The 15,004-nt window shown below is 43.8% G+C and overlaps 1 protein-coding gene across 8 annotated transcripts in view; it reads right to left on the bottom strand.

Annotated features, from left to right (window-relative positions):
• The window catches only part of LOC132244636 (probable tRNA methyltransferase 9B), an 88,356-nt gene extending 73,887 nt beyond the window's left edge, over positions 1-14,469 (bottom strand). For 3 of the 8 annotated variants that reach the window (XM_059716541.1, XM_059716519.1, XM_059716649.1), the window contains exon 1: positions 14,113-14,430. The gene's annotated coding sequence lies outside the window, so the exon portion shown is untranslated. Of the gene's footprint in view, positions 1-10,732; positions 12,583-14,112 lie in introns of those variants that run through there. The other 5 variants (XM_059716610.1, XM_059716756.1, XM_059716793.1 and 2 more) reach the window with 5 other exon arrangements.
• Between the last annotated feature and the right edge of the window lie 535 nt (positions 14,470-15,004).

Genomic DNA, 15,004 nt, shown 5'->3' with positions numbered 1-15,004 from the left:
CAATAACCCAATCAGTTTCACAACTTGTTTTTCTTCCTTCCTCCTATCTCATACCCATAGCCCCCGGATCTAGACTACAGCTGCCTCCCACAGAAGCATGCAAGTATAACCAAAAAACCTGCACAATAGTTGATGATCAAAATAGAGCATCTGTTCAGGATGCTGTCAGGAAGAACAGGCTAAACTCATTATGTAAACATGGAAAAAGGATTCAGTGTCATGCCTCATCCTCCACCCCCAACAACAACAACAAAAAAATCTGCTAAACAGGTTAGAGGACGGCTGCTATGTACCAGATGAAGACTGACAGGATATTAACAACCACAAATTAGCTGATAAGCGTTTTTAACCTTACAGGCCACCCCAGCTAGGGAAATGGTTTGTGCTTGCACACAATGGGCCATGTGTACAGCCAGTGACACATGCTGTTAACTGGTTTTACATCTAGTTAAAAGTTGTAATAGGGATATAACCAAAATCCCTGAGCTGCCAAAATTGTTGCCCAGTTTTGACCTTCTGGAATTTTTGACCTTTTGGAGTTCTTATAAAACCTTGATTTACCTAAGTAAATAAGCCATTAGCATATATTGCCATTTTACTATTAAACCCATTTCCAGATCATGAATATATTAAACACTGTTTCTGTTGGTAGTACTGTGCCCTGGGGCACTTCATTAATAACTCCTTTGCATGCAGAGAATGGACAATTTATTCCTGCTCCCACTTTATTTCCCATCTATTAACCTGTTTTTAATCCATGACGAGACTACATCTATCACCCCATGGTTACCAAGTTTCGCTAATAGTCTCTTGTGAGGAACTTTGTCAAAGCCTTTTGAAAGGCTAAAATTATATCCATTTGTTCTCCTTTATGCATTACTTTGGGGATACTTTCAAAGAATTTTAATGAGGTAGAAAAGCACAACATATGGCAGCTGCACTGCTTTCTCAGTTTTATATTTTGTTACCAAGCAATGATTTTCCATACTACTTTTTTCCATTCTAAAGGCTACTGCTGTAATTCCCAGATGGATAACAAGGAAGTAGTACCAGCACAAATCATGGAAAACCTATGAATATTTGAGGAAGACATGTCAAAACATCAGGCCTTTATATAGATAGTCCTTGCCTCCAGAGATATCCTGGGATAAGCAAGTTTATGGAATCAAGCCCCATATAAGGGCCACAAAAACAGTATCACCCTTTAAAAGGTAATGGTGAGAAAGCACGTGAAGTTTTTGTTTTCCTTAATTGGGGTTCCAAATATGTAACCAGGCCTGCCTGTCACCACAAAGGGAACTATTTAGGAATGAATGTAGAGCAGGTGTCCACCAGCTAGGAAATCTTCCACTGGGTGGGGGATGGTAGGAGAGGAAGTTTTCCCCCAGAGAAAACTGGGGTTTCAGCTATTTAAATCCATGCAAATTTCAAGAATCCTGGAGTTTTCTAAGGAAGTAATAGGAAACCATAAGGGCATCTCTTATCTCTGGACTGCCACCTGAGGAGGAATTCCACTGCGTGTGCATCTTGGGGGAGGGAGATGCACATGACTTCGCTGCTCTTTATCCTTTCCTATGTCTTCCTACTGTGTGGTCTGCAAGCCTGCAGAGGGTCTTCCCAAGGTTAGAGGGCAGAGGGAATACACCGCAAACTCCCAGATGCAGGGGGGCAGCTTGGGACCTCAGGATTTGGCCCACAGCCCATACTAAAGTATGACAACTGTTAGACTGCAGATGTGTTGACACCACTATATTCTTGACTAGGGGTGGGCAATTATTTGGGCCCGCAGGCCACATAGGCAGTTCTGGGGAGCTGCCACAGGCTGGTCTGCACCCCTCACCCGCCACAACAGCCCAAAGCTCGTGTGCCCTGTGGCTCCCCCCTGCCACTGCAAACAGTGTACAGCTCCAGCCACAGCCCTGACCCCAGCCCACCCCATGCCTGCTCCAGACTCGTGCTGGCCACAGTGGACCAGCCAGAACTTGTGCACACAGCTCCAACCGCAGCCCGCCCCATGCCTGCTCTAGACCACTTGCCCATGCCAAGCAGTGGCCAGGAAGAAGTTGCTGCTCAGCACGGGGAAAAGAGGCCTCTCATTGTTGCCGGGCTCTTCTTGCTGCAGCCACCTGAAGCCCATGCTCAGGCTGCCCTGCAGCTCCTCTCTGCTGCTGTCACTGCCACCTCTGGGCCACCCAGTGCGGTAGCAGTGGCAGTGCAGAGGAGCTTCAGGGCAGCCCTGGCACGGGCTTCAGGAAGCTGCAGCAAGAACGGCCCAGCAGTGGTGAGAGGGAGAGGCTGCTTTTCTTTTGCGCAGAGCAACAGCTTCTACCTGGATACCACTACTCACCATGGGCGAGTCCGGAGCAGGTGCGGGGTGGGGCGGGCCAGGAGTGGGGCTGTGTGCATGGGTTTTAGCTGGTCCAGAGCTGGTCTGCTCCATCAGGCTTAGTCTGGGGAGGGTGCAGGGCATGTTCGGCCCAGGGCTGTGTGTGTGGGTCCCCTCCAGTACAACGAGCTGGGGTCAGTGGTGGCAGCAGCTGGAAGGAGCTGCCACCTGGGCTGTCTAGAAAGGCAGACCAGCTGCAGAGCTGCCTCAAATTCACTGTGTGCCCAGGGGTGGCAAGACATGCCACGGAAACAGAAGGTGCTTGGGCCAGGCAGGACCAAGGGACCCACCGTGGGCCAAACAAAGTCCCTTCGCAGGCCGTATTTTGCCCAGCCCTGTTCTTGACCAGTACTATCTTCCCATCTGTCTGTCTCTCTCCATCTGTTGCTTGTTGTCCTGTGATTACATTGTAAGCTCTTTGGGCAGGGACATCTTTTTGTTCTTTGTTAATGCCTAGTGCAATGAGGCCTTGGCCCGTGACTAGGACTTCTAGATGCTGTGATAATAAAATTCTAAAAATTTTTAGTTTTGAATCATCGGTGTTAAGTAGTTATATATTTTAATCCTGTTTCAGCAAGGCCTAGAGCAACTAAATTTACTATCTTTCAACCAAGAATAGTTAAAATATGCTCTATTTACCTATGAAAAATTAAGATAAGAGATAGAGTACAATTATACCAATAACTGAGGCTGTCCTCTACAGCAACATTGGGATCTCACTGAACGTTCTCAGCACACGCACACCTGATCTTGTTCTCCCTATGAAGTATAGCAGAAACACTACAGCATACTGGTTCACTCTGAGGTTGTATATTGACAAATTGACTTCATCACAGCCTGTTCAGGGATGCCTAGATATCATCTGAATACTAATGCTGGCATTGTGGTGACTTTCCAAAGCTAAGTGCTAAAACTCATAGGATTGGTTGAACCACCATACAAATTTCCTTTGTTATTGCTGTGGCCTCACATTCCAAAACCCTGCCTAGCATGCAACTATGAACATTTCAACATTGCCAACAAATGACATCTGACAAGTAAATATACTTCTGCAACAGGACTTGGAATTTGAACTCTGAATGTCTTCATTTCAGGAAGATTTCATATCACCAGTTTCTTCATGCAAAGCATTAAAAGTGTCCTTCCTCTTTGAAAAGCTACCCAGAGAATCAATAAAAAGCGTGAAGTTTCAACAAGCAATAGCTCCCAAAAGCTAAACCAATTTGAGAATAATGTTCACCAATATACCTTTCAAGAAGGTGAAGCATGGACAATCTCAAAAAAATCTTTTATAGGAAAAAACAATTTCCGCCTCCGTTTTTCACATGAGTCGGGAACTCTGGGCCTGATTCTCAGATCATTTACATCAGTATAAATCAGGAGAACTGCAAAAAAGTAATTTATGGTGATGTGAAGTCAATGGGAGAGGAAAATTAAACAGAATTGATATTTCCCAGTGAAGTATCAGTACTGCTTTCTGGCTGTTAGACAAGATAGTGATTAGAATGTATCACCCTTACTTGAAACAAATCTGATCTATGATTTAAGAAATTATGCAACTTGATTCAGGTTATTTTTAATAGTGTCTTATAAATATTAAATACTCATACATCCAGGGGACAGAGCATGCCAGGATCACTGAAACAGTATCAACATGCCATGCTCTGACAATCCTCAGCTATCAGAACTTTTCTTTTCCACTAAAACAGTTCCCAAACTACTCTAATTTATGGTGCGGCCAGTGGGAAACTGACCCCAGAATTAGGAAGCTGCAACCTATGCCTTTGTGGTTCCCTCCTTTGCCTTGTCCAGTGGGTCCTGACATGCTCAATGGAATCTAGGTCCAAAATAACAGGTCTGCCATGAGCAAGTGCAGCTTGTATCCCTCTTTAAAACTCTCTCTACAGTTTTCTCTTCCCTGATACTCACAAAAAATTGATAATGGTAGACAGCTGGTGCACTGAGATGTGTAATTATTACATTCACCAATTGTATCCCACTGTTCTCCTGGCTTCCCCCATTTGCTTGTCACCTCATTGTTTCCTTATGCCAGTTCTCAACCTTTTTGAACTCAAGGCCCCTCTCCTTATACTCAAGACATCTCATGTTAAACTCAAGACACTGATTAGACAAAGATGCTAGCTCTTAGTTTCCACTCATTTTTTTGAGTACAGAAAAACAATATAATTTTTCTGTTGCAAAAAACTCAAAGACCACAACAGGTCAGAATGTTTTTGACACCATGAATTCCTATTTGAAAGTTCGGGGCTTATCTTGTGAATCATGTGTAGGTGGTGGCACACCTAACAGTGCTTATATTGTGCAAGATCTTAAAAGATCTTGCAGCACCCTAGGACGCTTATGTCTCCCTAACTGAGAATCACTGCTTTATGCTCTTCTTTCAGTATTAATATTTTGTGAACTCTTCAGGCAGGGATCATCTTTTTGTTTTGCGTTGGTACAGCATTCATCACAGTGGGGCAATGATCCCTTTCTTTGGGTTCAGAGATGCTGCTACAATACAGATTAAAAAAAAAAAAAATCTATAGCGGGGTGTCAAAGTAAGGCTTGCAGACAGAATCCAGAATGATCAGCCATTTCACTTGGCTTGTAGGGCTCCTGGAGGGACAACGAATTTGGGAATGGGGACTGCCATCAAATTCCCTTGTATGGAACCCCACTGAGGACAGGTGTTGTTGGCAAGGGGGGATTGAGTGGGATGTGATGGGCATGTTAACTCCAGCACAACCACTGCCGGGTCCAGATCTAGCCTGTCTGTGAGGCTCTTCACAGTCCAGATACAACCCACAAAGTACCCCACAGTCTGGATCCAGCCCATGGTGTAGGTCAAATTTCACACCTCTAATCTATATAATTAGTTTTACTTGTTTCAGGGTATACCTCATCAGCCGATTTATTTTCCTCACAAACTAGTTTGCTGTCTGTGCAGGTTTAGTGTTTTTTCTGTCTCAGTTTATTCTGATCTGAACTATGCCAGTGGTTTTCACTGACTTTAGAGCAGTTCTCTGGCTTATCACATGTGTAACTAAGATGAGGATCTGTGTATTTTCTCTTTTCACTTTGTTGTTTTTCAGTCTTGCCCTTCCCCCACCAACCTTCCAGTTTCCTGCATCTGCACTGCTGCATCAAGTCTTCACTTCACAGGAATATTCCCTGAAGTCCTGTATTCCTTGAAACACAGTATTTTGTTTAAAAGGCAGAAAGGCCTTTGTGGGCTGACACTGGAATACCTGAGGGATATCTACTGAACTTACTGCGTGAATGTTGACAGTATCAGCAAGAGACAAATAGAAGCCCTACTACTTACTCCTCTAAACAGGGTCAGGGAAACGCCACAGTATTTACACAAAAATATATACATCCCCAAATTTCCTTGTTTGCTGTTCTGCAAAAGCCTGTTTAAACAAGACTAAGCAGAAAAATACTTGTGCAGCAATTCTATTAGATAGCACCAACAACAAAAATAAATTTATATGCTGGGAACAGTCTATATTGATATTTCTCTGAATTTCTTTTTCTCTGAAGTATAAATGATTTGTGTCTAACACAGAAAGACACTTTTAACATCATGTTAGAGTTAATATACAGTGATTTTTGCTATAATAAAACAATGACAATTGGACTTCTGTTTAAAGAATGGAAAAAATCACTACCTGTGTTTTTGACTTCTCATAGGCAAAGCCATTCACCAGCCTGCTACTGTTAAGAACCCAATGCTGTGACTGCTATTAAAGCACTCTATGTTCATCCTGACAGAGTTCATAAAAGATGAGGTAAAACAGTTTATAAGTGCAGCATAACTTCATGGAGCGGTCTTCATTTAAAATACCATATTCTGAAAAAATCCTTGAAAGACTGCTCAGAATTAGACGGAGCCCCAGAAAGTAGTGATAATATATATTTGTATTTTTATTAAAAGAGACTAAGGTCTATAATTCATTTTGACACAAAAACAGATAGCTGTAGCCATATTTAAACCCTGTGTGTATTCACTGCAGGGTTTACGTGCTCCCTTCTACCCCCTTCTAGGGAGAAAAAGGCACAAAGAATAAAAGATACCTTATACAAACAGGGTTCAAATGATGGGGCAGCTCAGGGGGGCTGACCCCCCCCTGTAAGATTTAAAAATCATAACCTGGGGGGATTTCCAATTTTATTAGGGCATTGTGATGGGCAGCCCAATTTTTTTGCAGCTGTCCCCAAGAGTCAAAGTGTAATTCAAACCCTGGATACAACACCCTTCTTTCACAGATAAAGGTCGGGGGATATAGGAATAGAGGTATATGAGGCCTTTACTATTTAGGTCCCTGACAGACATTAAAGAAAAGGTGGGATGCAACTTGATGTGGGATACCGATAATCATGCTTCCTGCCATGCCACACATGAATAGCAGGAGGTGAGATTTTGGGATCCAGGATCAGGTACCATTGTGTCATAGTGCTGGTGCAGGGGGAGCTCAATCCTGGACTCCCACTCCACCAGCAAGTAGCAAGGACACTCCCCCAACTGGAAGGTCTGATCATCTGACAGGGGCTCCCAACCTCAGGAACACCTGGTATACTCTTTGGCTGGGAGATGTGATCACCTGAATCTTGAAAGGCTCCCATGTGCTTCAGAAGCTGGGCATTGGCCACACATTTATTAAAGGCATAATAGGAACCAGCCACAGTTATTACACATACTTCATGTAATAACTTCATTGATTATTCCTCATTTTATCATACTATTAATTGTTGGAATTTGTGGCCAGGTGACAACTTAAAACATGATTAACCAGTTAATCACATCTGGAGTGTAATGTCTGCCCCGGGCCCTGATTCTTAGGTAGAGACAAAGAATCAAATAATCATTTTTCTGCCAGTACAACTCCAGTGAGGGTATAAAGGCAAAGGTGTACCCATACAAAAAATTGGAGGAAATCAGAGGAATCCAGGGGTGAGAATGCAACAGCCCTGCTGCAGTTCTGAGGGGGCCAATAGCAGGGTAATAATAAGAGATGTCCCTCTCATCCTGTCCAGTGGCTATACATTAAATACCTCTCCAAATACCTGGAGAGAATTTAATCACTGTAATCAATTCCTTGGTGTAAATGAGTGTGCACCAGTGTAACTGAACATGTATTTACACTGCAATCCAGAAATATGATTTCTATTTGTGTAGGTTCACCCATGTACTTGATATATTGGATATGTAGCAGGCTCGCCTTTCGGAGCTTGGGTTGAGTCCCAGGCTTCAAATTTTGCTGTTTTGATTGGTGGAGCCCATCCACCAATCAGGAGGCAGCAAGAGGAGTTAAGCCATGGCCCTTTCCTGAGGGGAGGGGGAGAGGAGCTCTCCCCGGACCTGATTGTAGACAGCAACACTGTCAGGTCCAGAAGACTTCAGGGGTGGAGCCCTGGAGAGTATAAAAAGAGCTGCGTGTCCCGCACAAGGGAGATGCATCTGGGACAGAGAAGAGAGAAGAGCGGGGCTTAGAAGAGCTGAGGAGAGCTGCTCAGGAGGGTGAAGCAGTAGCCCAGAAGCACCCCTGAAGACTTCCATCGGTGGGGAACAGTGGACAGCTCCAGCAGCTAGACTCTCAGTGTGCAGCACGATGCACAGCATCCAGACCCTGGGAGCTGCGCAAGGTGGCTCAGGTCTGCATACTTTGGTGCATGGCCAGAGACACAGAGCACAGGCCAATGCATGGAGCAGGATCTTTGGAGCGCTTGGGCGGCTCAGGCCCCCAACCCCCGGCACAAGGCTGGGAGCTCTGTGTAGGAGGTGCTTGCACGGAGGGTCCGGGAGTGGACCAAGCCCTGTGCTGCATGAGGCAGCCTGGGCCTCCAACCCATAGCAAAAGGTTGAGTCCAGGGAGCCAGGCAGTGCTCGGGATACTGTGCCAGCAGACAGGGCCAAGCCAGAGGCCTCAGAAGCCCTGCATAGCGGAGTCCCTGTTTCAGGGGACAGCGACCCCTCCAAAGCACACCGCAGGCAAGAGAGCAGCTTAGCGCAGAGGACGAGGGTCACCCTCCAGGCCCGGGAGCTGTCAGTTGCAGGGAAAAAGGATTCCCACAGGGGAGGGGGAGTCCCCCCTGGTTAGTTAAGGGCTCCTGAAAGTGGAGGTCCCACTAGGAGGGCCCTCCTGAAGTTACCAGCTTCCTTGAAGGGCTTGGGAAAAAGCCCAAGGGCATTGGGGTTTCCCCTTGGGATTAAGTTTATCTTTGAGGTTCTTGTGCCGTAAGTGGTGTGATGTCATGCCTTATATTTTGTGAACTCTCATGTTTGTAAATTAGTAGATGAGTAGAGTCCTAGGGCTCTGCTGGTACCCCCTTTTGCTATTATTTCACCTGTCTATTTGTATTTATTTGTGGCTTATTTATTGTTCACCTATACTTATCTATAGTTTATCTGTTGGCTATCTATGTTTATTTTGGGGTTTATCTGTTTCAGATCAGATACTTGCCTGTAACTTACCTGTATCTGGAGCACTGGTTTAAGGTTATATAGCATTTACCCAGAGGGTATTTTTTTTGTTATTTTTTTAGATATATTATATATATAGTATATAAGTTTATATCCATGTTTATTTTCCTTCTGATAAGTTAATGTAAATAAATGTGTATATAGTTAAGTCCCCTGACTGTCCTGGCCAGGTTCTATAGGGACGGAGGGAAACTAAGTGGTCTGCAGTTTCCGCACAGTATACCTGCCAGCTAACAATTCCTTTCAATTGGAGAAGGAGAGTATATACCTGAGTATACCTGGGCTACAGATATAATATTAAGCTAGCTAGGTGCTGATATCAAGGTAGCTTTTGGAAAATGGAGCTCAGCACAGGCCAATTGCCAGAGCATCTTCCCCGGGTCCTGAGTAAGTTTTGCAGCTCACGTTGAACACTGTGCTATTTTAGCTACCTTGCTATCAGTACCTGAGCTGGCTAGCTTAACATTATATCAAGTATTACAGCAGGACCTGAAGTCACCCTTTTGCACTGCAGTGCTGACATATTCTGAAAGGATTCTTATCCCTGAACTTGCATTAGTGTTCCTGGGGAATATCATGTTAAAGGGTCAATGTGTGGTTGGACTTTTGCCCTTCCTGTCTCTCCTGTTTGAATGTGTGTGGCATAAATTACAGAAGAACATAACAGAGGTCCTAATCCTTCGATTAGCTCTGGCCAGATCAAACATCAGTATTCTCTGATCTTTCTGAAGCTTCCATTGGGAGCCAGTGTAAAGCTGAGATATCAATACTCCTTTCTCAGTCATTTGAATATTGTATTGTATCCAATCCGAAATGAACTACTTGGTGCTTTTGTAATGGTAAAAGAGAAATAAATTAAGTTTTGTCAGTACATACACACATATACATATTTTGGATAGATAGAGAGATAGATAGGGGAAAACGTCCTCTATCTCTCTTTCTGAATGATGCTAGGAATATTTTTTCTTAATAAATGAAAGTCTGATATTGTTAGAACAGAAGTTCTTACTGAATTATACTTTTTCCCCTTGTAATCTGTTCCTACTTTCTGGCACTAAGATGTTTTTAGCTGTAACTTATTTCTATATTCCAGATTTTTACAGAAATAAGTATAAGCCAAATGAAGTAAAATGAAAATATATTCATGCAGCTGTTTCTGCCTATCACCTTTAATCTTTCATGCACTTTAAAATATGTGCTTCCCACAGAGGGAGAAAGAGATCTATTTTTACTTTATGTGAATATAAAAGTAATTTGTTGCCATAGCAATATTTTTCCATCTCGAACGTTCTGAACACTGTAGTTGCTTCAGGTTTGGGGCAAACTGTAGCCATCATCACAGCCCATGTATAGTGTCATGCTTCAATAACCTCTTCAGTTCCTTTATAAATTTCATCTTATTGCTCAACACTATTAAAAACTGTTAATTCAACACACATGTTGATCACTATACAAGCTTAATCTAGAGAAAAAAATTCAAATAATCATTTACAAGTATCTTTTTTAATTTAAGAAAGCTTTTCTAGTCCAGACACAGAAATAAAAACAAACTGCATCCAGTCGGCAAAATTCTGAAGCCCACAACAGTTATGAATGTGATTCTGAGAACAGAGTTTGGCTCACTGTAGGGCTGTGTTTTCTAAGTGCTGTATCATCCTCTTATAGACTTCTTCCACGTAGAGATCAGAATGATAGTGGTTAGCATTTAGCTTCCCCTGAGGTCCTCCAATAAGCAGAGGATAGGATTATGGAAGTGTCCTAAATTTTAGTCTTCAGAAACCCACTGAAACCCATAAGATCTGCCTAAGAACTTCTGCAAGAGCCTGGACCACATCAACAGAAGTACCATGCCTACTCACTGTAGCTCCTGTCCCACCATATTAGGGCGTAACTGTCATCATTATAGAACAATACGGTGGTAGACATCAAAGTCCATCCTCCATTTTGGTGGCATCTTGACTGTAGGGTATGGGACAGACCAGCTGGCTGTAGCTTAAAGCAGGCTCTCATTGCTATCTATATAATGTTATAAGAAAAAGAAATTACCAGTAGTTGTTCAATACAAAATCTTAATAAGAAAATGAAAACAAAAACCATCTCTCTTGCCCTCTTTTGCTCCTTGGAAGGCCCCACAGACTTCCCCACGTACCTTGGATAAAAGGGTCTGGCAGCACTGAAGGGAAATCTGAGCTAAGGGTGACACTACTTACAAAGTCCATTAACTGGACTGGGGTGGATATGTATAATGCCATCACCCTGATAAAATCCACTCCTACCAAATGATATTCATATCTCCCGTGAGGCACCCTAGACTTCATCAAAGCTGAACTGCTGCATTCTCTATTTGAAAGGGAGGCAACCTGTATGTCTGTGATATTACTGGTCCTGACTGGATAAGAACTGTGCATGTCCTGCCATTTTTCTTACCTAGAGCAGATTTCATCATACTCAGGTCTGGCTGTTTGCCTCCGCCATCTGTTTCACCTGATCTTTTAAACTGTAACTATGGGGCATAGAATGCCATTTACTGTGTATCTGTACAGAGCCTGGCACAATCTGGCCTCTCTGCAAGACTGAAATATAAATGTCAAATAATAATTATTACTGAACATGTTTTGAAGCATGTTGTTGTGATAGCTTTATTTCTTCTGAAATTTAGCAGATCTTTTTCTAGTCCAAATTTTAATATTTTACGTAAACTGGTAGAACCACACAAAATACATGATTGTTTCAAATGCTATGTTGTGGTCTATCTGAAATTAAACACTACACATACTGGTACTCTTTATACTTTAGAATGAAATTCTCTGCAGCCCAGGTGGCTTGCTCAGAAATAATTCTCTACCACCCCGCCATTTTTCTGCGGTCATGTGCACCTCTGCAAAGTGTCTCTGAGTTTTTTTTATACAACAACAGACAGAGAAAACAAAATGTGAAATGTAAGTTGACAAAACCTGGCCAGAGGTGTCATGGGGCAAGACAGTATCTGGACTACTCTAAACTTACTTGTCTTAGCTGACCAAATTTCTAGGTGCTGGTGCCCTTTTAAGTACAATAAACAGAGATTTCACTATTAATCAGTATAAACTGTTTAAACTTACTGAAACAGTGAAAACCTTACACTAAACCAGGGGTCAGCAACATTAGCCATGCAGGGCTGGAGCTTGTGACATTGTTCCCAGCCACAGCTATGAATCTTCTCATAGCTCAAGCTGCCTGTGCTTAACCTCACTGCAAATACTAGGCCCCTCTGCTGTAAAAGTAAGTACAGGCATAGTGCAGCATTGCAGACAAATGGCTTGACACAGCTGTGTGCTGCCCAGTCCTTCATGCCACCCCAGGCTAGGTTGGACCTTCCTCGGACAGATGCAATCTCTTTGTATGCTTGATCCAGCCTGGCGGCCGTAGGTCACTAATGCCTGCGCTAAACAACACTCCTGGAGACAGGGACATATTTATGCTTTCATTTTAACTGATAAGGAAATAAGTTGAACCACTGAGGATTTAAATGATTTGCCCAAGGTCAAGCAGGGCTGAACAGAAGTCTTCTGACTGCCAGTCTTATACCATAACCAGAAGGCACACACATAAGTCTTCACATTTATGTATGAGAGACAGAGAGAGGGATCTGAGAAACTGTGGCTATGCAAGAAAAAAAAAAATTAAGAAAGTCTCTATGAGATTGTTAACTAAAAAGCAAAACTAAAAATATCTTTTACAAGCTCTAAAAAAAAACTTAGAAGCAATAACAATCAAGCAGAATAGTTCAAAACAGCATGTACGATAACACATGTACACATGCCTAACATAGCAACAGACTTGTTACTCAACAGCAGAATGGTTAATTAGTTAATTTACCTTAATATAGAAGTGAAAATAATACATTGTCATATATTTTACATGTTTTTTATCCTGTACATTTTATATGTATTTTGGATTGCATTGTGTGTATGTATGAACCATAACTTCAGTTGTCCTAGGATTAAGAGTGGCAAAATTAATGTTTGTACAGCATATAACATACTGTATCAAGAGAAAATGTTTAATATTATAAAGTTCAACTAAACATCTTTGCTCATTGGCAAAAAAAAAAAAAAAAAAAATCTATTCTGAAAGTTGTGAAACATCAGTCTGGTCCTATCCACACCAACACCCTAATGTAGCTTACAAACATCACCAATGAGCTTTTATTGTATTATATGGAGACAGGGCAAATATTCACTCGTTTTTTTTTCCCTTCCTGTTACCTTGTTTCTCCCCAGTCACACAATTCCCTTCCTGTTACCTTGTTTCTCATCAGCCAGGCAATTTTACTACTGGCAGTGCTCCAAAATGGTTGGGGATTCATGAATGCAAATATTTATTGTAATATGCAAATATTAGGGGTGTGTGCGCCTTGAGATATGCATTTCCTTAAAATGTAGCACAGCCCCTGATAATATCTAACAACAGCGGTGATAACTACATCTCCATGGAAGAAAGATCAGTGAGAAGTACCAACAAAAGACACACGAATGTAGAATAGAAATACTTCCCTGTAAAAAGGAAAACTCAAGAGGAAAATCTGCCTACCCCATGGGGCAGAAACTCCTGAACTCCCTGCCTCTCTCCTGATTCTGCAACAGCATGGGAGGGCGTTTTCTCTCTGGCACGTACATGCAGGCACAACGACTTCACAAAGAGTGAAAGAGCTCGCAGGGGTTTTAGAAACGGGGGAGGCCTGGGAGCCCTAGGGGCGATTTTGCAGCCGGAGAGATCAGTGGTTCTCAAGCTTTTGGGACTCGAGGCCCCCGCATTGCACTTGAGGCGCCTCTCCTGGGACTCAAGGCTCCCCGCAATGGCCTCAAGGCACCACCATACCTAGACTCCTGGCGGCCCCGGGTGAACTTTTAGCATCAGACATCCCTTCACCAGCGATGATAATAATACTAACAATAATCAATCCAATTTCAAGCCCCTTTTTCTGTCTGCATCTGCCCAGTTCACCCACCCCTGTGTCCGGCCCTGCCTCAAAGGCACATCTCATCGGCCTCAACATGTCCCCACTGGACTCGAGGAGCCCCTCACCCCTCTATAACCTTTCTGAGCCGAGTGGCACCCAGTTGCAAAAACCAGGCTATGCCAGTGCTCCTCTCCTTGCAGAGGGGTCGGGCAAGGGCAAGCATGGCCCTGCCCCCTTATCTCCTCCGCGGCGCCCCCCGGCCCGGCCCGGCCCCGCGGCGCCCGGCCGGCTCCTTACCGCGCTCCTCAGCGCCGCCTCCCCGGGCAGCGCCGCCCCCTGCTCCGCTCCGCTCCGCTCCGCGCGGCCTGGCGGGGGCTCCCCACGCGGGCACGCGGGCTGCAGCAGGATGGGCAGGGCCTTGCTTTTCCTGCAACACCCTGCCCATCCTCCGCTCTTACCAACCCGCTACCCCTGCGGCAGGGGCGGGGGCAAAAATGCCACTCTTCCCCGCCCAGGGATGGGGGAAGGGCAGGAGAGTGCCAGTCTTGTTCCCTGGTTCCCCCCAGCCCAGTCTTTGCCTAATGCTGGAGCACCCAGGCTGGTGCCAAATGTTTCGACCTTCTCACGTAGAGATGAAGGCACCAGCCAGGAGCAGATCCAAGGCGGAGTAGGGGTGGTGCAGTCGCACCTCCCTTTTCTCTCTGGTCCACCCGCTGGTTGGCAGTGAGTGCATATGGTCAGCACGTATATCACACGTTTTTCTCCTCGTAAAAAGAAACTAGAAGCTGTGCTAATATGCTAGGGGCCTAAGGCTATATTCAAGCAACTTGACTTGATGGCTCATTATAACCTGATTCCTTTTAAACTCTCTATTCCTTAGGTGTTAACCACCATCTCTCCTTTTTTATTGGTCTTGGTGTTCCACTAATCTATCCTAGCTTCTGAAATTCAGCTGTCTGTTAGCTGTTCCTGGTAATGTAGCACCTATTTTACAAACCTGCAGAGTTGTTTTTTTTAACGCTTGCTAAAAACATTAACTCAGATGTGGAAATAACTTTCAGTGAAGTTCAAGAAGGCTAGATTTTGTTTTTGGAATCTGAAAGAGATGTCGTTTAATTCTGAAGACTACAAGACTATAAAAACAACTTCTAATTATGTTTGCCTAGATTGTTGTGTTTTTATGTATAAT

This window comes from Alligator mississippiensis, chromosome 1, assembly GCF_030867095.1.
Source record: "Alligator mississippiensis isolate rAllMis1 chromosome 1, rAllMis1, whole genome shotgun sequence".
Lineage (NCBI taxonomy): Eukaryota > Metazoa > Chordata > Crocodylia > Alligatoridae > Alligator > Alligator mississippiensis.
Note: the sequence above shows the minus strand (reverse complement) of the source record. Positions and strands in the feature narration are given on the sequence as shown.